This window comes from Chiloscyllium plagiosum, unplaced genomic scaffold (genome assembly GCF_037043375.1).
Source record: "Chiloscyllium plagiosum isolate Xiang-an unplaced genomic scaffold, Cpla_swu_hap1 HiC_scaffold_13, whole genome shotgun sequence".
Lineage (NCBI taxonomy): Eukaryota > Metazoa > Chordata > Chondrichthyes > Orectolobiformes > Hemiscylliidae > Chiloscyllium > Chiloscyllium plagiosum.
The window spans coordinates 80762346-80788479 of NW_028270151.1; the positions used below are offsets into that span (position 1 = coordinate 80762346).

The following is a 26134-nucleotide window of genomic DNA, read 5'->3' on the forward strand; positions in this document are numbered from 1 at the left end:
GATTAGATTCAGATTAGTATGTACCATTCACACGCTTTATTGGTGTTTCCACCTGGCCTGAGTTAAATAGGAAAAGTATAGCATTTAATGTCTCTCTTCCCTCTCTGGAATTTTCATCCATTTATCATTTTGCACTCTGAATGTATTTGCCCCTTTTTATTTGTTGAGTGCTGTACTCTCAGAATAGAAAATGCCACGAAACAAGCGGATGCAGCAGATTCTACATTGTGGTTCATGCTTCTTCTTCATAGAATCCCTACAGCATGGAAGCAGGCCATTCGGCCCAATGAGCCAACACCGAACCTCTGAAGAGCATCCCACCTAGCCCCACCCCCCTATCCGATACCTGTAACCCTGCATTCCCATAGTTTATCCACCTAGCTTGGACACTGTGGACAATTTAACATGACCAATCTACCTAACTTGTGTAACTTTGGGCTATGTGAGGAAAGCTGAGCACTTCGAGGAAACTAGTACAGACGCAGGGAGAATGTGTAAACTCCACACAGACAGTCACCCAAGACTGGAATCGAACCTTGATCCTTGGCGTTATGAGGCAGCAGTACTAACCACTGAGCTTCCATGCCACTCAATGGGTTTTGGTTCCCTATATGACAAGTACCTCAATTCTGTCAGAGTGACCTTTAACCTCATTGCTCCATATCCCTATTGCATTGGTTTACAGATGTTATTATGGATCCCATGACTCCCTAACCCTGTGTGAATGGTTGGTTCATGCTAGTTTGGATTGCATGACATTCTAACCCCTTGTTACTTGGTTCTGGGAGTGAGCCCTGTGCAATCTTATTAAAGCACCTTTCCGAGGAACAAAGCTAGGTGAATTGGCCAAGCTGAATTGCCCTTGGTGTCCAGGGATGTATAGGTTGGGTGCATTGGTCATGGGAAGTGTAAGGTTATTGCGTAAGGGGATGGGTCTGGGTGGGATGCTCTTCAGAGGGTTTGTATGGAATTGATGGGCCGATTGGCCTGTTTCTACACTGTAGGGATTCTATGTATTCTGTGATAAAGCCTATATGTTCTCTCGCTATAACATGTAGTTCTCGAATAAGATTGTTGCTGTGCAATAACCACTTGCAAGGGCAGAATCCAACTGCCTCAGTGTTATACTTGATAAGCCAGAGAACAGTGATCAGTGAAACAGACAGGAAACCCATTAAAATTCAGAACTGTGTATATTTTGTTTTGTAGCCAAACAAACCCATGGATGGTTGAGTGAGATTTGGCAGATCTGTCAAAGCTGTTGCATTTGTACTTATTTAGACTGAAAGTCTTCCTGCTCAAGCTCACTGGAGGCAGCCCCTTTGGAGTTGACATTTCCCCCATATTCCACTAAGCCTTGTGGAAGGTATCGCCACACAATGGCCCAAGATTTTCTGTGCTTTGCCAATTAGCAATCGGTGCTGTTAGTTAGAACTCACCTCCCTGCTTACTGTTGTTGCGGGTTTGCCCCAAAAGTTGCTGAAAGTCCGTCATGCAAACTGCAGGGGAACCTGAGCGCCCAGGGCAAGCAAGTTCTGCCCGTTTAACCAATCACGCTGAATTATTCTGAATTTAACAGAGCACAGAGAAAGCAGTGTAGATTAAAGTTACTGAAATTGACGACAAATGTGGCATGGAAAAATAAATAGGAAAAGAAAGATTGGATTAACAGAGAAAGTAAAAAGGGACATTTAAAAACAACTTTCCATTTAGTGATTGAATCACAAATGGCTATGGCACTATACTTGTGTGGTTCATTTTCAATACCAAAGTGGTTAACTGTTAGTAATTAACATTATAGAAAGGATGATTACTAATGGAATGACACTTTCTGCAGTGAGTACATTTATATTTAATGCGCAAAAATAGAAACTTCATTGCCACTCAATGGTTTTCCATGGGGATTCAAATAGTGTGATGCCGTTTTCATGAAGGTAACAGCAGAGTGCTGCATCTTGGACCACAAATTCATGATTTCCACATTTAATTGGGCATCAAATTTCTCCTGAAGTTGCTATGGCATTTTCACCTAGGAAATGATGATATCATCGGAATCACTGTTATTTTGAGGGAATTTTCAAGTTTTCTTTCCATTTCTTATACTTCATGCTGAGACATTAATGATCACACTGGAGTGACCTTTCCAGTTTAAAGTCAGTCAAGGAAAATTGCTCATCACACTAAAGGTTTGAAGAATCAAAGACATTTCCACCACAGGTGGAAGCTATCCAGCCCATGAGGCCCAGGCTTGTAGTGACAGTTTGTGAGAACTTTGAAAAAAACAAATCCCACTGTTATCACCATGTCACCCTGTAGCTCCTGCCTTCAGTGAATGATTAATCATTTTCACGGCTGTGTCCAGTACTGAAGATGGGGTTTGATTACAGCACTTGCAGCTTAATCGGAACTTCCTCTAATCACAACATGTAATTTTTGGACCATAGTGTGAGTTTTTAAGAGAGAAAATTTTGTGAGAGGGATTGTTTTAAACAATGGGCCAATTCATCATTTACAGTTCACTAGGAGTTCGGCTAAATGGTAGATTCATGGAAAGTCTCTTTCTGTGAGCCCCAGTGAGGTTTCTCATACTACTCTCCGAAACCCACCTTATTACCTTTACTCTGCACCTCAATGGTGACCCACTAGTCCTCTCTGCCCTCTCACAATAAGCAGAACTACTTGCCACTGCAGACATGAGGAAAGAAGCTAACAGCTGCAGTTGCTCCTTAATGCAAGCCTGTTCTTTCGAGCAGCGGTGAATTTACAGTCAATGAGTGATCATTGCACCCAGCTCAGATCCACTGGAACTGGCAGTCATAGAATCATAGAAATTATGAGCAGGAATAGGCCATTTGGCCCTTTAAGCCTGTTTTGCCATCCAGTATGATCATGGCTGATCGTCCAACTCAGTAACCTGTTCCTGCTTTCACCCCATACTCTTTGATTCTTTTAGCCCTAAGAACTGTGTCTATCTCCTTGAAAGCATTCAGTGTTTTTGCCTCAATTGCTTTCTGTGGCAGAGAATTCCACAGACTCACCATTCTCTGCGTGAAGAAATTCGTCCTTATCTCAAAATGGCGTACCCCGCACTGTTAAATTGGTTCTGGATTCCTGGGCCACCAGGAACATCCTTCCTGCATTTACCGCCTGTCCAGTAATGCAGAATTTTATAGGTTTCTATGAGATTTCTCCCCCCTCCACCACACTGCTTCTGAACTCCAGTGAATATAGTCCTGACCAATCCAGTCTCTCTACAGATGTCAGTGCTGCCATCCCAGGAGTCAGTCTTAGTGAACTTTGTTGCACTGCTTCAATAGTCAGAACATCCTTCTTCAGATAAGGAGGTGAAAACTGCATAATATTTCAGATGTGGTCTCACCAAGGTCCTGTATAATTGCAGCAAGACATCCCTGCTCCTGTACTCAAATCCACTCACTATGAAAGCCAACGTATCAGCTGCCTTCTTCACCACCTGTAGCATCTGCAAACTTACTTGCAGCGACTGGTGTTCGAGGCCACTTTGGTCTCATTGCACCTCCTTTTTTAACTTATTGCCATTCAGTGTGGATAACCTTGCATTTATCCACACTGCACTTCACCTACCATGCATTTGTTCACCAGCTCAACACGTCCAAATCATACTGAAGCTTTTCTGCATCCTCCTCACAGCTCATCCTCCCGCCCAGCTTGGGTCATTTACAACCTTGGTGATATTACATGGAGTCCCTCGTCTAAATCATTCATATGTATTGTGAATAACTGGGTCCTAGCACTGATCCCTGTGGCACCTCATTAGTCACTCCCTGCTACTTGGAAGAAAAAACGTTCATTCCTACACTTTGTTCCTGCCTTTGTTCCTGTTCTGTATCCATATAAGTACACTTCCCCAAATCCCATGCACTTTACTTTTACATACTAATCTCTTATGAGGGACCTTATCAAAATCATTCTGAAAATCCAAGTAAGCAACATCCACTGGCTGTCCCTTATCAACTCCACTCGCTACATCCTCAATAAAACTCCAATGGAATTGTCCCTTTGGTAAATCTCTGCCGACTCTCTCTGAAGTCTAGACTAGAGTGGTGCTGGAAAAGCACAGCAGTTCAGGCAGCATCCGAAGAGCAGTAAAATCAACGTCGGACAAAAGCCCTTCATCAGGAAGGACTGTGTCTGAACCCTGCTCACAAGTGCTCTGCTATGAAATCTTTTATAGTGGAAACTCGCTTTAATAGTGAACTCTAGCATTTTCCCTACTCCTGGCGTCAGCCTAAACAGTCTATAATTCCATTTTCTCTCTCTCTCCTTTTTTTAAATAGTGGGCTTGCTTTCGCAACTCTCCAATTCATAGGAACTGTCCCAGCATCAATAGAATCTTGGAAGCTGACCACCAATGCATCCATTATTTTTAGGGTCACTTCCTTAAGCACTCGAGGATGGAGATTATCAAGTCATGGGGATTTATCAACACTGTGTTACCCAATATTTTTGTGACATTATTCGTGTTGTCCTTTGTGAAGACAGAACCAAGTATGTATTTAATTAGTCTGCCACTTTTTGTCCCCCATCATAACTTCTTCTGAATGTAAGGGGCCTGCATTTGTTTCACTAATCATTTTTTCCTTGCATACCTGCCAAAGCTTTTGCGATTATTTTGTATGTTCCTGTATTTCTTGTACTCTATTTCCCCCCTCTTCGGTGATCCCATTGTCTTCCTTTGCTGATATCTAAGCTGTCCCCAATCCTCAGGTCTGCTGCTTTTCTTCAACAGCCTCCATTCAGATAAAAGCATAATACTGCGGATGCTGGAAATTTGAAACAAACACAGAGAATGCTGGAGATACTCAACAGGTCTGGCAGCATCTGTGGAGAGAGAAACAGGGTTAATATTTTGAATCTGGTATGAACTGAAAGGTGCTGGAAGAAAGGTTTTTGTTTTATATTGCATTTTTAGTCATATCAGTCTGGTTGCCCCTAATGGTACAGTGCTCTGTTGTGCTGAAAGTGGTGCTCCCACACATTGTGTGTCCTCATCTTCCTTCTTGGTAGACAGCTCTTCAGCATCACATCACATCCTCTCTTCACCTGCTCCACTTAGAGTCAGAGAGAGTCAAAGAGTCATACAGCATAGAAACAGACCCTTCAGTCGAACCAGTCCATGCTGATCATTATCCCAAACTAAACTGGTCTCACCCGCCTACTCTTGGCCCATATCCCTCCAAACCTTTCCTATTCATGTACTTATCTGAGTGTCTGTTTAATGTTGTAACTGTGCTCACCTCCACCACTTCCTTAAGAAGTTCATTCTGCACCTGAACCACCCTCTCTGTAAAATATTTCCCCCTCATGTCTAATTTAAGTCTCTCTCCTCTCACCTTAAAATATGCCCCCCAGTTTTGAAATTCCCTGGTCCAGGGGAAAGACACCTACCATAAACCCTATCTATACCTCTCATGATTTTTGAATCTCTATCAGGTCACTTCTCAACCTCCAACCATAGGGCCTTAACATAGAATTCACCAGCTTCCAAATCTCCCCACGTCATGCCAGGTTTAGCCCCCCACCTCCACCCTGCCCCCTTGATCTGACCTAACCTGTGTATTTTCCTTCCCACCTATCCATTCCACCTTTCCCACTGATCAATCACAATCACCACCTACCTGTATCTACCAATCGCCATCCTACCAACCTTTCCCCCAGCCACATCCACCTCCCTTTATTTATTTCTCAGCCCCCTTCCCCTGATGAAAGGTTCTGAACTGAAATGTTGACTCCCTTGCTCCTCTGATGCTGCTTGACTTGCTGTGCTTTCTCCAGCTCCACACTTTACCCACTCTCAACCTCCTACGCTCCAATGAGAAAAAAGCCCCAACCTATCTGGCTTTTCTTTGTAACTCAATCCTTCCAATCCCGGCAACGTCTTGGTAAATCTCTTCTGAACCTCCTCTAGTTCAATAACATCCTTCCTATAACTGGGCAACTACAACGAGACACAGTATTCTAGAAAAGGCCTCAATAATGTCCTGTACAACTTCGGCATAACTTCCCAATTGTTATAGCCAAAGGTCTGAGCAATGAAGGCAAGCGTGCTAAATACCTTTTTAACCACCCTGTCTACCTGTGATGCAATCTTCAAAGAATTATTCACTTGTACACAGTATAGCATGGACACACTTTATCTTGACTGAATTGCATTAATTGCTGAAGAATCAGGCAACATGGAAGGTTTGACAACCTGTTAATACTTAGAGTCAAAATTGGTAAGAAAGATTTCTTTAATGCATGTGAGGCATGCTCAGACTTCGATAAATTTAGAAAGCCAGCTGATATTTCCGACGGGTACAGCTGAGAACAGACGTGAGTCAAACAGTCAAGGCAGGCAGGGACAAGGTAGGACTAACAAATTAAACTGCATTTATTTCAATGCAAGGGGCCTAACAGGGAAGGCAGATGAACTCAGGGCATGGTTAGGAACATGGGACTGGGATATCATAGCAATTACGGAAACATGGCTCAGGGATGGGCAGGACAGGCAGCTGAATGTTCCAGGATACAAATGCTACAGGAAGGATAGAAAGGGAGGCAAAAGAGGAGGGGGAGTGGCATTTTTGATAAAGGTTAGCATTACAGCTGTGCTAAGGGAGGATATTCCTGGAAATACATTGAGGGAAGTTATTTGGGTGGAACTGAGAAATAAGAAAGCGATGATCACCTTATTGGGATTGTATTATAGACTCCCCAATAGTCAGAGGGAAATTGAAACAAACTTGTAAGGAGATCTCAGCTATCTGTAAGAATAATAGGTGGTTATGGTAGGGGATTTTAACTTTCCAAACATCGACTGGGATTGCCATAATGTTAAAGGTTTAGATGGAGAGGAATTTGTTAAGTGTGTACAAGACAATTTTCTGATTCAGTATGTGGATGTACCTACTAGAGAAGGTGCAAAACTTGACGTACTCTTGGGAAATAAGGCAGAGCAGGTGACTGAGGTGTCAGTGGGGGGGAGCACTTTGGGGCTAGCAACCATAATTTTATTTGTTTTAAAATCATGATGGAAAAGGATAGACCAGATCTAAAAGTTGAAGTTCTAAATTGGAGAAAGGCCAATTTTGACGGTATTAGGCAAGAACTTTCAAAAGCTGATTGGAGGCAGATGTTCGCAGGTAAAGGGACGGCTGGAAAATGGAAAGCCTTCAGAAATGAGATAGCAAGAATCCAGTGAAAGTATATTCCTGTCAGGGTGAAAGGGAAGGCTGGTAGATATAGGGAATGCTGGATGACTAAAGAAATTGAGGGTTTGGTTAAGAAAAAGAAGGAAGCTTATGTCAGGTACAGACAGGATAGATCGAGTGAATCCTTAGAGTATAAAGAAAGTAGGAGTATACTTAAGAGGGAAATCAGGAGGGCAAAACAGGGACATGAGATTGCTTTGGCAAATGGAATTAAGGAGAATCCAAAGGGTTTTTACAAATATATTAAGGACAAAAGGATAGTTGGGAGAGAATAGGGCCCCTCAAAGATCAGCAAAGCGGCTTTTGTGTGGAGCCACAGAAAATGGGGGAGATATTAAATTACCAAATGAATATTCTCATTAGTATTTACTGTTGAAAAGGATATGGAATTTATGGACTGTAGGGAAATAGATGGTGACATCTTGCAAAATGTCCAGATTACAGAGGAGGAAGTGCTGGATGTCTTGAAATGGTTAAAGGTGGATAAATCCCCAGGACCTGATCAGGTGTATCCGAGAACTCTGTGGGAAGCTAGAGAAGTGATTGCTGGGCCTCTTGCTGAGATATTTGTATCATTGATAGTCACAGGTGAAGTGCCGGAAGACTGGAGGTTGGTAAATGTGGTGCCGCTGTTTAAGAAGGGTGGTAAGGACAAGCCAGGGAACTATAGACCTGTGAGCCTGACCTTGGTGGTGGGCAGGTTGTTGGAGGGAATCCTGAGGGACAGGATGTACATGTATTTGGAAAGGCAAGGACTGATTTGGGATGGTCAACATGGCTTTGTGTGTGGGAAATCATGTCTCACAAACTTGATTGAGTTTTTTGATGAAGCAACAAAGAGGATTGCTGAGGGCAGAGCAGTAAATGTGATCTATATGGACTTTAGTAAGGCGTTCAACAAGGTTCTCCATGGGAGACTGATTAGATTAGATTACATTACAGTATGGAAACAGGCCCTTCGTCCCAACAAGTCCACACCGACCCGCCGAAGCGCAACCCACCCATACCCCTACATTTACCCCTTACCTAACACTACGGACAATTTAGCATGGCCAATTCACCTAACCTGCACATCTTTGGACTGTGGGAGGAAACCGGAGCACCCGGAGGAAACCCACGCAGACATGGGGAGAACGTGCAAACTCCACACAGTCAGTCGCCTGAGTCGGGAATTGAACCCGGGTCTCCGGCGCTGTGAGGCAGCAGTGCTAACCACTGTGCCACCGTGCCTGCACGATTAGTAAGATTAGATCTCATGGAATATAGGGAGAACTATCCATCTGGATACAGAACTGGCTCAAAGGTAGAGGACAGAGGGTGGTGGTGGAAGGATGTTTTTCAGACTGGAGGCCTGTGACCAGTGGAGTGCCACAAGGATCGGTGCTGGGCCCTCTAGTTTTTGTCATTTACATAAATGATTTGGATGTGAGCATAAGAGGTACAGTTAGTAAGTTTGCAGATGATATCAAAATTGGAGGTATAGTGGACAGCGAAGAGGGTTACCTCAGATTACAACAGGATCTTGACCAGATGGGCCAATGGGCTGAGAAGTGGCAGATGGAGTTTAATTCCGATAAATGCGAGGTGCTGCATTTTGGAAAAGCAAATCTTAGCAGGACTTATACACTTAATGGTAAGGTCCTATGGAGTGTTGCTGAACAAAGAGACCTTGGAGTGCAGGTTCATAGCTCCTTGAAAGTGGAGTCGCAGGTCGATAGGATAGTAAAGAAGGTGTTTGGTATGCTTTCCTTTATTGGTCAGAGTATTGAGTACAGGAGTTGGGAGGTCATGTTGCGGCTGTACAGGACATTGATTAGGCCACTGTTGGAATATTGCATGCAGTTCTGGTCACCTTCCTATCAGAAAGATGTTGTGAAATTTGAAAGGGTTCAGAAAAGATTTGCAAGGATGTTGCCAGGGTTGGAGGATCTGAGCTACAGGGAGAGTCTGAGCAGGCTGGGGCTGTTTTCCCTGGAGCATTGGAGGCTGAGGGGTGGCCTTATAGAGGTTTACAAAATTATGAGGGGCATGAATAGGATAAATAGGCAAAGTCTTTTCCCTGGAGTTGGGGAGTCCAGAACTAGAGGGCGTAGGTTTAGGGTGAGAGGGGAAAGATATAAAAGAGACTTAAGGGGCAACTTTTTCATGCAGAGGGTGGGTATGTGTATGGAATGAGCTGCCAGAGGATGTGGTGGTGGCTGGTACAATTGCAACATTTAAGAGGCATTGAGATGGGTATATGAATAGGAAGGGTTTGGAGGGATATGGGCTGGGTGCTACGAGGTGGGACTAGATTGGGTTGGGATATCTGGTCGGCATGAACGGGTTGGACCAAAGGGTCTGTTTCCATGGTGTATTTCTCTATGACTCTATAACAGACTATTGAGAAGTCGTGTTTTGGAGATTCTTAATACCGCGCTTACTTTTAAATTGTTGGGGCCTGCTAATCTGTTGAAGTGGATCATCTCTCCTATTAAATGGAGTTTGATTTTCAGAGAGAACCATGCTTTAAACACATTTCAGAAGTGCTCATTACACACTTAGAGAATCTGAACAATGATGTAAAATGTTAGGAGCACATGCTTTGGACAATCCTGAGTACTAGATTATGACAAATGAAGAACTGGCTGAATATGGATAAGTGCAACAGAAGTGCAGAACTAAGTTATTTGTCGTAACTACTGAAAGTTGACACGAGTCACATATATGTCAAAGTGGATAAGTGAATGGTGGAATTATATGGAGAGCAGGAAAAACTATTGGCAAATGCAAACATTGGCTAAATGTGCAAAATGAAGGACAGGAAGTAAGATCCATAGATTGGTAATATGAGTTGAAGCTATGGAAAGCCAGAAAATGCAGTATTTATTCTGAAAGTGGACCTTAAATGATGATATCCCTAGGGAAATGAACTTGCAAAAGGAATTTTGAGCATAGTAAGGGGAGGTCTTGTAGCACTAGTCCAGAATAAGAGCGGAGGGGCAAGTAGAATCCATAGCTTGACAAGAATGTGAACCATGAACAGGCTGGGACTACTGTGAGAAATAGAGCCCCTCATGATTGAGATGTTTTGTGGCTATAAACAGACTGGGAGATACGTTGATGATGTGTGTCAAGCAAAAGGAGTTGGATTGCTGAAAAGAATTTGGTATAACCATTGAGGTATCAGATGGAGGACAGTTAGCCTTTATCACACAGATAGATATGCACAGAAAAAGACACTCCCTAATGGGATAAGTAAGGTTAAAATTACACTCGTGACTCGGGGGTTCAAAAAGAAAGTTTGTGATCGGGATGTTAGAATGGATTCCTTGATTTCAGAAAAAGTGATCTCCTTAACTCTTTTAGCAGTATACTCCTGGGAATGGAAGTCAATTAACATAAAATCTGCATTTTTTCAGAGTGAAATGTTCGAAAGTGAGTTTTTTGAAATGACCTAACAAAGCAAGTCACATAGAAGGGAAAATGTGGGGTCAAACAAATTTGCTTATAAGTTGAATTTTGCAGCCAGCACATGGTATTTCTTAGTTAACTCTGTCTTGTTGAAATCGGTTGCATGCAGAGTGAGAAATGTTCTACTGGTAACATAAAGGGAAGCTCGCAGGCAACTTTATGATGCTAGCCAGTGATTTTCCTTGGGGAAGTGTGATAAGTAAAACAAACAGGAAATTTATGACTAGAAGTCAAGTTTTGGGTGTCTTTAAATAGGTCGGGTCAGATATTAAACAGAATAAGCCAGGAGTGACTTTGGATCAACAATCTTACTTGGAGAGTGATAATCACACCCTAACTAATCAGGCCAGAAACATTACTTCAATGATAGGTAGATCAAATGGGCTGAAGGGCCAGGGAGTGGCAGAGGGAGTTTAATTTAGATAAAATGAGGTGTTGCATTTTGGGAAGGCAAACCAAGGCAGGACTTGTACACCTTGTTGAAGGGTCCTGAGGAATGTCGCCAAACAAGAAGACCTAAAAGTGCAGGTTCATAGTTCCTTGAAGATGGAGTCGCAGGTAGACAGGACACAGAGGAAGGCGTGTGGTAACTTTGCCTTTATTGGTCAGTGCATTGGTATAGGATTGGGATGTCATGTTATGGTTATGCAGGACATTGTTTAGGCCACCTTTCAAATACTGTGTTCAATTCTGGTCTCCCTGCTGTCAGAAAGATATTGTGAAACTTGAAAAGGTGCAGAAAAGAATTACAAGGATGTTACCAGGGTTTAAGAGTTTGAGCTATATGGAGAGGCTGAATTGTCTGGGACTATTTTCCCTGGAGTTTCTGAGGTTGAGGGCTGACCTTATAGAAGATTATAAATCATGAGAGACATTGATATGGTGAGTAGCCAAGGTCTTTCTCCAAGGGTAAGGAAGTCAAAAACGAGAGGGCATAGGCTTAAGGTGAGAGAAGTATTCAAAAAGGACCTAAAGGCCAACTTTTTCACACAGAAGATATTGCATGTATGGAATGAGCTGCCAGAGAAAGTGGTGGAGACTGGTACAATTGCAACATTTAAAAGGCATCTGGGTGGGTACATGATTGGGAAGGGTTTAAAAGGATATGGGTTTAATGTTGGCAAATGGGACGAGATGAATTTAGAATATCTAGTTGGCATGGACGAGTTGAACTAAAGTGTCTGTTTTCATTGTGTCCAACTCTATGACTCCAGACTATCGTGTGCAGTTCTGGAACCTACATTGTAGGGCAGATGTGATAGCATTGGAGAATATGCAAAGGAGATTTATGAGGTTGTTGCCCGAGCTGCAGAGTTTGTTATGAAAAGACATTGAACAGACTGTCATTGATTTTCTTAGAGCAGAGAAGACTGAGAGGGGACATGATTGAGATGTATAAAATAATGAGATATAGAAAATAGAACAGTACATTACAGGAACAGACCCTTCAGCCCCCATCTCTGTGCTAACCTTGTTGCATTCTAACCTAATCCCATCTGCCTGCACATGGTCCATTTCCCTCTATTCCCTCCTGTTCAGGATGCCATTTAAATGTTGCTATCTGATCTGCTTCTACCACCTGCCCTGGCAGGGCATTCTAGCCACTTAATACTTTCAGGTTAAAAGAAACTTGCTTTGTTCATCTCCATTAAACTTTTCCCCCCTCTTTTTAATCCTATGCCCTGCATTATTTGACATTTCCACCCAAGGAGAAAGACTCCCACTGTCTACCTTATATGTGTCCTTCATAACTTTATATATTTCTATCAGGTCGCTCCTCAGCCTCTGATGCTTGAGTGAAAACAATCCGAGTCTGTTCAACCTCTCCTTATAGCGAACGCACTCCAATCCAGGCAACATCCAGGTAAACCTCATTTGCATCCTCTCCAAAGCCTCCCCATCCTTCCAATAGTGTGGCGACCAGAACTGTACACAAATGTGGCTTAGCTAAAGACTTATCCAGCAAGTTAGGGTAGACAGCAAGAGACCTTCCCCTGGAGTGATCAACGACCAAGGTAACAGGCAGAAGGTTTAGAGGAGATGGGACGGAAAACCTTTTCATCTGGAAAATAGAATCTTGAACTGACTGCCTGTAAGGGTGCTGGAGACAGAAACCCTCATAACATTTAAGATGTTTTTAGATGCACACCTGTGATCACAAGGCATTGGAGGCTATGGACTAAGTGTTGGAAAATGGGATTAGAAAAGTTAAATGGTTATATTTGACTGGGCCGAAGGGTCTGTTTCTGTGGTCTATGATTCCACAACTCTATGATGGGCTGAGGGGGGAACCTTTTTCTGTGCTATAGATTATATTAGATTAGATTACTTACAGTGTAGAAACAGGCCCTTTGGCCCAACAAGTCCACACCAACCCACCGAAGCGCAACCTACCCAGACCCATTCCCCTACATTTACCCCTTCACCTAACACTACGGGCAATTTAGCATGGCCAATTCACCTAACCTGCACATTTTTGTACTGTGGGAGGAAACCGGGTCTCTATGGATCTATGTCTCTACAAACATGATTTTTCATCCAGGCAAGAAACAGACGAGTTACAAAAACAGAAATTGCTGGAAAAGCTCAGCAGGCCTGGCAGCATCTGTAGAGAGAAAACAGAGTTAACGTTTCAGGTCCTATGACCCTTCCTCAGAACTGATGGTAGGTAGGAGGAAGTAGTTTTTATGCATAAGATAGGATGGGGGGGAGGAAGTAAGGAGCAAACGATAATTGGAACTAGAACCCAAAGAGAGAGAAGAATGATTGGATTGACAAAGGAGTGGATAGCGGTCAGTCTAGTCGAATGAGGAGCGATTAATGACAACAATTAGTGGCTAAAAATGGGGTGTGTGTAATAGGGTAAGGATTGGAATATGAAAAAGATCATTGTTTAATTTTATTCAAGGTGAATAGGCATGTCTTCAAATATTTTTCTTTTAGGAAAAGAGAACAATCTGTTAATATAGCAAGCAGGTGAGCAGATTGGAGTTAATTGGTTAACTCATTTGCTGACTATAAAGGGGCTATCACAGTCGGACTCCTGTGGCATTCGCGGTGGTGCTCCTACTCTGAGGCCTGGTTTCAAATCCCGCCTGCTCCAGAGGCGTCATCACATATCCAAGGTTATTTTTAAAAAATAAAGAAGGAAACATGGAGAGGGTCCTGAGCAGCATTAGGAATGTCCTTTATCTCTGGAGCAGAAAGTTCAGCTTCAGGTCCTACCTGCCATGAAAACATGAAATAATATGTTTAAAAATGTTGATTGACTTTCTTTTTTGAAAGGGAGCACAGATGTGTTTGGTATGTGGATGGAGCTTTAAGACTGGGGAGTTAATGATCTCTATCCACAGAGAACGGTATCTTGGTTTCTGTCCCACCAGCTGGCTTGGTTCTTCAGTAACACATTTCTAATTCTAAAAGATCAACCCCATGTTCTAGATTCTCCTCACATGTCTCAGTGTCTATGCTGAGATTGTCTCTCAAGTTTCGAAGCTACTGGACCAAATTTCGGGTGGCCATTCTTGTGAATCCTTTCTGCACTGCATCCAAAGTAAATATATTCCTCCTTGGACTTTGAACAAAGCTGCAAATGAAAATCCACATAGAATCATAGCAAGATTTGCTTATTTTTTGTACTCAGATACCTTTGGAATAAGTTCCAATATGCCATTTGCCTTTCCAGATTCCATACATTATGGAAGTGCTTATTACCAACTGTAGATATTAAAGGTTGGAACGACAATTTCTGTTATTCCTCATCAGCAACCAGGTTCCCTCTTTGAGTTCAAAGTTCACCAAAAAAAAAATCAAATTTGATTAGAAACATTTGCTTTCCTTAAGTTAGATTATATTTATCATTTCTTGGTTTGTTAACAACTTCTGTTTGCGTTCATTCACGACTGCAATGTTCTGCAAAAACAGAATGACAATTTAGTGTGTGTATTAGAAGAAATAAAAGTTATGCAGAGCTTTTTCAGATGTTCCAATGCACACTCTATGGCCAATGAAATTATTTCGAACTGCAGTTACTGCTGTAATTTAGGGAACAGAGAAACTCATTTGTGCACAGCAAGCTGCCACAGGTAGAAGTGCTATAGTAGATAGATAATCTGCTTTTTCAATGATGAATTTTAAACAGAACACAAAGGCTCTCAGCTCTTTGAATAGTGTCATGGGATCCTTTATATCCACCTTGGAGGGCAGAAGAAACCTGGTTTAACTTCTTATCTGAAAAATATTACAGTCTCAGCATTTTCCATGTTGAGCCTTGCAAACTTACCAAGCAGACTATCCCTGACCGCAACTTTAGTTTTCTTTATTATTTACTTTTAAGTATTAATGATGGAGGTGATGCAGTGGTACTGGGCACAAAGTTGTCAGGTTCTACCCTAGGGGACAGTGGGCTTTGCAACTTCTCCACATCATCTGTGGTAAAGTGATTCTTGGAGCTGACAGAATCTTAACTGGATTTTTTTTTGGTTTCTGTGGCCTTATCCCCTTGGGTCAGGCTGTCATTGCTATCAGTAAATGGTCTGACTCCTTTCTTTCCTTGGGCTTGATTGAATGCTATAATTTAATAAGACAAAAAAAGGGTCTGTCAGGTGAATATGATTTATGACGCTCATTCTCAACAACTAACTTCCCAACTGAAGTATGTGACTACCCAAAGGTATACCAGCAAGGGTGACACTCCGGGAGCAAACAGCAGCTGCTATGAATGTTACTATTGAGCAATTAGAGTCATAGAGTCACAGAAATGTAAACTTGGAAACGGACCCTTCAGTCCAACTCGTCCATGCCGACCAGATATCCCAACCCAATCTAGTCCCATCTGTTAGCACCCGGCCCATATCTCTCCAAACCCTTCCTATTCATATACCCATCCAAATGCCTCTTAAATGCTGCAATGGTACCAGCCTCCACCACGTCCTCTGGCAGCTCATTCCATACACGTAGCACTCTCTGAGTGAAAATGTTGCCCCTTAAGTCTCTTTTATATCTTTCCCCTCTCACCCTAAACCTATGCCCTCTAGTTCTGTGACTCCCCCACCCCAGGGAAGAGACTTGTCTGTTTATCTTATCCATGACCCTCATGATTTTATAAATCACTATAAGGTTACCCCTCAGCCTCCGACGCTCCAGGAAAAACAGCCCCAGCCTATTCAACCTCTCCGTTTAGCTCAAACCCTCCAACTCTGGCAACATCCTTGTAAATCTTTTCTGAACTCTTTCAAGTTTCACAACATCTTTCTGATAGGAAGGAGACCAGAATTGCATGCAGTATTCCAACAGTGGCCTAACCAACTGTGTCAACTGAGACAAAGGAGAGGGCAGATCCTAACGAGCGGTTCCCTGAGCAGACTGTCAAAGCCATTTGGCAGAATGCCTCATCGCCAGAACTTTCCAACAAGCACCAAGACATGGTTTGGCTGGTGGTGAGAAGGGCTCTGCCAGTGAGATCCTTTATGCATGCCCGGACTCTCAGCCGCACCGCACGCTGCCCTCGAAGCGACTGCGGGGGGAGGGATACGAGACTGTCACACACCTCCTTCTGGAATGTGCCTATGCAGAGGAAGTCTGGAGAGGAATGCAGTGGTGTCTGTCGAGGTTCGTCCCGAGCAGCGCCGTGACGCAGGACTCCGTGCTCTACGGCCTGTTCCCCGGGACACACACCGAGACGAGCATCAACTGTGCCTGGAGGATCATCAACTCGGTGAAGGACGCTCTCTGGGTGGTCCAAAACCTGCTGATCTTCCAGCTGAAGGAGTTGACCCCGACTGAGTGCTGCAGACTGGCACATTCCAAGATCCAGGACTACGTGTTGAGGGACGCGCTAAAGCTTGGGGCAGCTGCCGCCAAGGGGCGGTGGGGAAAGACCACTGTGTAACGTCTGCCTGCCTAAAGAAGAACAGGGGGCCCATGCAATCATTTGGGCTCTGCTGACGCCTCAGCTAATTATATGGGCATATGATTGAAAAATGTACAGACCTGTATAAAAATGATAAATTCTGATCTCTGTATGTACATGTTTACATATGTATGGCATGACCAACTGTACAGACCATCAAATTATTTTATGAATAAAGTATATTTTGAAATAAACAAAAAAGTCTGGGAAGGGTGTCCCACAGTCAGCATTGCAGTGAAGCAGTCTGGGAAGAGTGTCCTGTAGTCAGCATTGCAGTGAAGCAGTCTGGGAAGAGTGTCCCACAGTCAGCATCGAAGTGAAGCAGACTGGGAAGAGTGTCCCACAGTCAGTATTGTGGTGAAGCAGACTGGGAAGAGTGTCCCACAGTCAGCATTACAGTGAAGCAGTCTGGGAAGAATGTCCCACAGTCAGCATCGAAGTGAAGCAGACTGGGAAGAGTGTCCCACAGTCAGCATCGCAGTGAAGCAGTCTGTGAAGTGTGACAAAAAGTGATGTAGGGTGATTGAAAGCTGATTGGGTGAATATATATTATTTTAATCACTTATAGAATGTAAGGTCTTTTATTTAGCTTTATAATTTGTAAGGACAATAGCGCAGAGGTCCAGAGAAGAAGAGCCCTTGAGTTATATAATTTTAATTTTAAGAGCAATCTAAGAGTTTAATTTAAAGTGGTAAGGCTGAGATGGAGAGCTGAAAGTTGGCAGTATGCTCCACCTGGTCTCTGTGAGAAGTTGGGTACAGATCGTGTGCTCGGGACCAGATCATGCTCAGGAAGTGTCTCCAGCTGGAGTTCCTGGAAGTCTGAACCTGAGAGTTGGAATGGCAGCTGGAGATACTGTGGAACATCTGCAAGGCTGAGGGGATTGTGGATAGAATGTAACATAGGAATATGGGAAATGGGAGGAGGGCTAGGCCCTGTGAATCTGCTCCCCAATTCAATGTGATCTTGGCTGATTATCCAATTCGGTACTCTGTTCCTGCTCTTTCCCCATAGCCTTTTGATCACTTCAGCCCGAAGAACTATACCTAACTCTGCTGGGAAAGCATTAATGGCTTGGCTTTCTGTGGCAGAGAAGTGCATTGCCTCATGACTCCAGGTGGATAAATTTCTTCTCATCCCAGTCCTAAACAGCTTACTCCGTCATGTTTAATCTGTGGGGCCTGCTTCTGGACTCCCCAGAACAGAGAGGTGGTCACTCCACAGGCTAAGACTGCATCTGTAGAGAGGGTATGGGTGAGTACCCGGCAGACAAATAGGACTAAGCAGACATTGCAGGAGTAATTCCCTTGCAAAATAGATATACTGTTTGGGATATAGTTGTGGGGAATGGCCTTTCAGAAGAAAGCAACATCAGCTACATTTGGTGTACCCCAGCTGGAGATGACAAATAACTGTAGAAAGGCTACAGTAACAGAGGATCCAATAGTAAGGGCAACAGATAAACATTTCTGTGGCTGTAACCAGGTCTCCAGGATGGTATGGGTCTAGAATCAAGGATGTCTCAGAATAACTACAGGACAGGAGGAGGAGGGTGAAAAGCATGTGACCTTGGTGCACAATGACATGAGGACTTCATCCCTTTTTCTAAACTAAAAGCAGAATGTAACATATTAGGAGTTACGGAAGAAGTGCTGTTTAACCCATGACAATAGTCCTGATTAACTTGCATCATTTTGGGGCATTTCAATTTAAAATGTGAATTCAAAATGTTAGTCACTTCTTGTGTGAAAACTTTGTTAACTTTACTTGAACTTTACCCATCAATTATGGTTGAATTCTGTACTCCATCAATACAAATGGGACTGAGAGACCTTGCCAGTTTTCTTAAAAGCTGGCTGCAAGTGTTTATGGGCCACATACCTGAGCAGTGAATTGTTACATAATAAAAACAGGAAATGCTAGAGAACCTCCGCACATCCAGCAGCATCAGTTAACATTTTGAGTCTGGCGTTCTTCGGAGATGAAGTGTAGATGTCATCAGTTAAGAGGTAGGTGTTTTTCTCTTTGCTCTTAAACTGATTCGTTGTCAGTCTGCACTTAAAATATTCTCAAGACAATCTAAGGGAATAGAGATTTCCATAGTGCAATCCATGAAATGTGCACCGACTGAACAATCTAGAACCTTTCAGTGACATTTTTCCTAAATAATGGGACTTTGTATGCAGTGCAAGCCTGCCAGGTTTTACATTGAGGAAGCAAATGAAAATCCAGTTATTTGCAAGACAGACATAGCATGAAGACTGTGTGAGAGGAGCAGTTAATTGTCAGAGATTTGCTTTCTGATGCCTTCTGATATTGGTTATCACTCACAATACCATTTAACTCCAGTTTTGTAACGTTAAGTGTCATGAGGCAGCACGTAACAGGGAGACCCCTTTCATAGAAAGCTTTCATTGAAGACCAGTCACTTCACCAAGCATAGCCACCCATGACGGCTAGTCCACCAGATGGAATACAGAACTACAGCACAGCCACCCCAACAACCCCACATCTTCTGAAAAAAGCAAGTGAAAGACCTGAACATAGTCCTGAAGTGTCAGAAGTTGCGAGGAGGAATCAGACTCTTAGCGGCTAGGATTTAATAGAGGTTTCATCCATAAATTTAGAAATGAGTAAGGGCAGGTGACTCAATAAAAAAGTGGTTAGCATGCCCTTGATATTTAAAAGGAAGAAGGAATATTAAGAACGAAAATGGTTCAGTGGATTGTGGACTCCTGTTCTCATCATTCCTGTCCAACCGTGGAGGGATGGTGTGAGAGCCTGCAGGACAGAGCTATAATCACTGCTTTCACCACTCTCTGACAGCCTGCTTCATGTTGAGCAAGTTGGACCACCGCTATTCCCTTTCCTCAGGGGTAACAGTATTCCTTCAGTGCAACTTCATTCAGGTTCGACCAGCTCCAAACTTGACTGTGCTCAAACAGATCTGAGTTGAGAGAGTTAAACCGCCAGGAGCTCACTGAAATTTGGAGTTGTGACCACCTTGTTGGAAGTCTGTAGCGTACAGAGCTTGTGCTGAAATTGTAGAATTATTATCGAATGGTGATGTTTTCCTTGCCAATGCTTTGATTGGATCATGGTCTGAGAAGCATTCACTGTTACTAAATTGGTTTTTTGGAAATAGAGATTGAAGTGTTGCTTTGTCTTGCTGTTAGAAGAGAAAGATCAGGGTGAGAGGGCCTAAGGCCTTACTGGCAGACTCAGGATAAGCCTCCTAAATAAAATCCAGATGGCATTTTGAAGTCATGCAGTCCCAGTGAAATAAAAACCATATGTCTATTTGTAAACCTTTATTAAAAATATAACAATATGTCCATTCAATTAGTTAATGGTAATAATTGAGGATAAACAAAAGTGTTTAGAAAATATTGACCTACTCTCCTTCCTGTTCTCCATGGTCTCCAGATTCGATTGTAACCGTCAGATATCATTGCCTTTTGACCTTTATTTATCCCTGATAATTAATTGTAGACTCTTTTATGTTGGTTTTTGTTCCTATGAAAGCTCTTTGTGCAGCATTGTAAGCAAACTGATTTAAAACTGTTTCTCACTAACGTTTCCACAGTCCCTCCCTTGCAGTTCACTCCCAGGATGCTCTCTTATGTTGTGAACTGCTGGAATATGAACCAGTCATGATGATGCATTCAGTGGGGAAAAGGACCTGGCTTTATGGTGAGCTCCTCTGAGACATGGCCCTGTCAGTATCATGAGTTCCTCTGTGATATGGATCCACCATCATGGTGAGCTCCCTGTGATATGGATCCACCATCATGGTGAGTTCCCTGTGATATGGATCCATCATCATGGTGAGCTCCCTGTGATATGGATCCACCAACATGGTGAGCTCCCTGTGATATGGATCCACATCATGGTGAGCTCCCTGTGATATGGATCCATCATCATGATGAGCTCCATGTGATATGGATCCACCATCATGGTGAGCTCCCTGTGATATGGATCCATCACCATGGTGAGCTCCCTGTGATATGGATCCACCATCATGGTGAGCTCCCTGTGATATGGATCCACCACCATGGTGAGTTCCCTGTAATATAGGTCCATCATCATGGTGAGCTCCCTGTGATATGGCTCCACCATCATGGTGAGCTCCCTTTGATATGGATCCATCATTATGGTGAGCTCCCTGTGATATGGATCCATCATCTTGGTGAGCTCCACGTGATATGGATCCACCATCATGGTGAGCTCCCTGTGATATGGATCCATCACCATGGTGAGTTCCCTGTGATATAGGTCCATCATCATGGTGAGCTCCCTGTGATATGGCTCCACCATCATGGTGAGCTCCCTGTGATATGGATCCAGCGTCATGGTGAGCTACCCTGTGATATGGATCCACCATCATGGTGAGCTCCCTGTGATATGGATCCATCATCATGGTGAGTTCACTGTGATATGGATCCACCATCATGGTGAGCTCCCTGTGATATGGATCGATCATCATGGTGAGCTCCCTGTGAAATGGATCCACCATCATGGTGAGCTTCCCTGGGATATGGATCCACCATCATGGTGAGCTCCACTGTGATAAGGATCCATCACCATGGTGAGCTCCCTGTGATATGGATCCATCATCATGATGAGCTCCCTGTGATATGGATCACCATCATGGTGAGCTCCTCTGCGATATGGATCCACCACCGTGGTGAGTTCCCTGTGATATAGGTCCACCATCATAGTGAGCTCCCTGTGAAATGGATCCACCATCATGGTGAGCTCCCTGTGATGTGGATTCATCATCATAGTGAGCTCCCTGTGATATGGATCCATCACCATGATGAGCTTCCCTGTGATATGGATCCACCATCATGGTGAGCTCCCTGTGATAAGGATCCACCATCATGGTAAGTTCCCTGTGATATGGATCCATCATCCTGGTGAGTTCCCTGTGATATGGATCCACCATCATGGTGAGCTCCTTGTGATATGGATCCATCACCATGGTGAGCTTCCCTGTGATATGGATCCACCATCATGGTGAGCTCCCTGTGATATGGATCCATCACCATGGTGAGCTTCCCTGTGATATGGATCCACCATCATGGTGAGCTCCCTGTGATATGGATCCATCATCATGGTGAGCTCCCTGTGATATGGATCCACCATCATGGTGAGTTCCCTGTGATATGGATCCATCATCCTGGTGAGCTCCATGTGATATGGATCCACCATCATGGTGTGCTCCCTGTGATATGGATCCACCATCATGGTGAGCTACCCTGTGATATGGATCCATCATCATGGTGAGCTCCCTGTGATATGGATCCATCATCATGGTGAGCTCCATGTGATATGGATCCACCATCATGGTGAGCTCCCTGTGATATGGATCCATCACCATGGTGAGCTCCCTGTGATATGGATCCACCATCATGGTGAGCTCCCTGTGATATGGTTCCACCATCATGGTGAGCTCCTCTGAGATATGGATCCACCACCATGGTGAGTTCCCTGTGATATAGGTCCATCATCATGGTGAGCTCCCTGTGATATGGCTCCACCATCATGATGAACCCCCTGTGATATGGATCCAGCGTCATGGTGAGCTACCCTGTGATATGGATCCACCATCATGGTGAGCTCCCTGTGATATGGATCCATCATCATGGTGAGTTCACTGTGATATGGATCCACCATCATGGTGAGCTCCCTGTGATATGGATCCATCATCATGGTGAGTTCACTGTAATATGGATCCACCATCATGGTGAGCTCCCTGTGATATGGATCGATCATCATGGTGAGCTCCCTGTGAAATGGATCCACCATCATGGTGAGCTTCCCTGTGATATGGATCCACCATCATGGTGAGCTCCACTGTGATAAGGATCCACCATCATGGTGAGCTCCTCTGCGATATGGATCCATCATCATGATGAGCTCCCTGTGATATGGATCCACCATCATGGTGAGCTCCTCTGCGATATGGATCCACCACCGTGGTGAGTTCCCTGTGATATAGGTCCACCATCATAGTGAGCTCCCTGTGAAATGGATCCACCATCATGGTGAGCTCCCTGTGATGTGGATTCATCATCATAGTGAGCACCCTGCGATATGGATCCATCACCATGATGAGCTTCCCTGTGATATGGATCCACCATCATGGTGAGCTCCCTGTGATAAGGATCCACCATCATGGTGAGTTCCCTGTGATATGGATCCATCATCCTGGTGAGTTCCCTGTGATATGGATCCACCATCATGGTGAGCTCTCTGTGATATGGATCCACCATCATGGTGAGCTCCCTGTGATATGGATCCATCACCATGGTGAGCTTCCCTGTGATATGGATCTACCATCATGGTGAGCTCCCTGTGATATGGATCCACCATCATGGTGAGCTCCCTGTGATATGGATCCATCATCATGGTGAGCTCCCTGTGATATGGATCCACCATCATCGTGAGTTCCCTGTGATATGGATCCATCATCCTGGTGAGCTCCCTGTGATATGGATCCACCATCATCGTGAGTTCCCTGTGATATGGATCCATCATCCTGGTGAGCTCCATGTGATATGGATCCACCATTATGGTGAGCTCCCTGTGATATGGATCCACCATTTTGGTGAGCTTCCCTGTGATATGGATCCACCATCATGGTGAGCTCCATGTGATAAGGATCCATCACCATGGTGAGCTCCCTGTGATATGGATCCACCATCATGGTGAGCTCCCTGTGATAAGGATCCATCACCATGGTGAGCTCCCTGTGATAAGTATCCATCACCATGATGAGCTTCCCTGTGATATGGATCCACCATCATGGTGAGCTCCCTGTGATATGGATCCACCATCATGGTGAGCTCCCTGTGATATGGATCCACCATCATGGTGAGGTCCCTGTGATATGGATCCAGCGTCATGGTGAGCTACCCTGTGATATGGATCCATCATTATGGTGAGCTCCCTGTGATATGGACCCATCATCATGGTGAGCTCCCTGTGATATGGATCCATCATCATGGTGAGCTCCTCTGAGATATGGATCCACCACCGTGGTGAGTTCCCTGTGATATGGGTCCATCATCATGGTGAGCTCTCTGTGAAATGGATCCACCATCATGGTGAGCTCCCTGTGATGTGGATCCATCACCATGGTGAGCTCCCTGTGATATGGATCCATCATCCTGGTGAGTTCCCTGTGATATGGATCCACCATCATGGTGAGCTCTCTGTGATATGGATCCACCATCATGGTGAGCTCCCTGTGATATGGATCCATCACCATCGTGAGCTTCCCTGTGATATGGATCCACCATCATGGTGAGCTCCCTGTGATATGGATCCATCACCATGGTGAGCTTCCCTGTGATATGGATCCACTATCATGGTGAGTTCCCTGTGATATGGATCCATCATCCTGGTGAGCTCCATGTGATATGGATCCACCATCATGGTGAGCTCCCTGTGATATGGATCCATCATCATGGTGAGCTCCCTGTGATATGGATCCACCATCATGGTGAGCTCCCTGTGATATGGATCCACCATTATGGTGAGCTCCCTGTGATGTGGATCCATCATCATGGTGAGCTCCCTGTGATATGGATCCACCATCATGGTGAGTTTCCCATGATATGGATCCACCACCATGGTGAGTTCCCTGTGATATGGATCCACCATCATGGTGAGCTCCCCTGTGATATGGATCCATCATCATGGTGTGCTCCCTGTGATATGGATCCACCATCATGGTGAGCTCCCAGAGATATGGATCCATCACCATGGTGAGCTCCCTGTGATATGGATCCACCATCATAGTGAGCTCCCTGTGATATGGATCCATCACCATCATGGTGAGCTCCACTGTGATATGGATCTACCATCATGGTGAGCTCCCTGTGATATGGATCCACCATCATGGTGAGCTCCCTGTGATATGGATCCATCATCATGATGAACTCCCTGTGATATGGATCCAGCGTCATGGTGAGCTACCCTGTGATATGGATCCACCATCATGGTGAGCTCCCTGTGATATGGATCCATCATCATGGTGAGCTCCCTGTGATATGGATCCACCATCATGGTGAGCTCCCTGTGATATGGATCCACCATCATGGTGAGCTCCATCTGTTATGGATCCACCATCCTGGTGAGCTCCCTGTGATATGGATCCATCACCATGGTGAGCTCCCTGTGATATGGATCCACCATCATGGTGAGCTCCCCGTGATATGGATCCACCATCATGGTGAGCTCCCTGTGATATGGATCCACCGTCATGGTGAGCTCCCTGTTATATGACTGTAGTGTCTAGAATCACATTGTGGAAGCAGCCCATTCACCCCATTGAGTCCACACCGTGCCTCCAAAGACCATTCCAATCTCCTACCCTCTCCCTGTAACCTTATATTTCCCATGGCTAATCCACATAGCCTGCACACCGCTGGAAACTATGGGCAATTTAGCGTGGCAACCCACATAACCTCCACATCTTTGGACTGTGAAAGGAAACTGGAGTAACCATATGATTTGGGAACAGAAATTAGGCCATTCGACCCATTGAGTCTGCACTGCCATTCAATTATGGCTGTTAAATTTCTCAACCCCATTCTGCAACTTCCTCCCTGTAACCCTTGACAATCAAGCACCTATCTAACTTTGTCTTAAATGTACTGAATGACTTGGCCTCCACAACCATCTGTTGCAGCGAATTCCATTGATTCACCATTCTTTGGCTGGGGAAGTCTCTCCTAATCTCCATTCTCCCCAGAGGAAACCCACGCAGACACGGGGAGAATATGCAAACTCCATGCAGTCACCTGCGGCTGGAATTGAACTGGATCCCTGGCACTTTGAGGCAGCAGTTATAACCACAAATCACAGTGCTTGTCTCAGGGCAAGGAAGAGGCATGGTTTTAAATGCTCCCTCTGATCTTTCTCCAGATTTGCTCACTGAATTGTCCTGGGGATTAATCTTTAATCCCTGTAGGTTTGGAAACCCGAAATGTTCCTATTTTCAATGATACTGTGAGCAGAATCTTTGTTAGCGACACTGAAGCATCCTATTTCAAGTAGCATTATTTCGTTTTCTCTAGGCAGTGTAAGAGAGGAAACAACTGTCTGAGTACGTCTCTTGTTGTTCTTTATACAAACTCAGGGGACCTTTTCAACTATGTTTATTAGCAATGCATGTTGGACGGTAAGATAGCAGAGCTCTGTGTTCTGACCTGCACCTGTTCCAACATTCTAGTAAAGTCCCTAAGCCATGACTACTAAGGTAACAGTTACATCACGGCTTACTTCAGACTCATCTACCTACATATTAAATGATGTATCTACTGTTTGCAGTTACCTATTAATATATAAATATCTATATTTACAGTAACAGTTTGATCTTATATTCAGTAAAACTCTTGGCTAGGGTAGGCAGTTGAATGATAGTTGATTATAACTACCATGTCTTTGTTTATAAATTCCTTTCAAAAGTTTAAAAAAACCCGTTGTTTTCTCTTTGTTCACAGGATGTGAGCAGTGCTGGTTGGG

The 26134-nt window shown here is 44.1% G+C and overlaps 1 protein-coding gene across 2 annotated transcripts in view; it reads left to right on the plus strand.

Annotated features, from left to right (window-relative positions):
• Window positions 1-26134, plus strand: part of gpc5b (glypican 5b) — a 554501-nt gene that overhangs the window by 79289 nt on the left and 449078 nt on the right. The gene's annotated exons all lie outside the window — the stretch shown is intronic.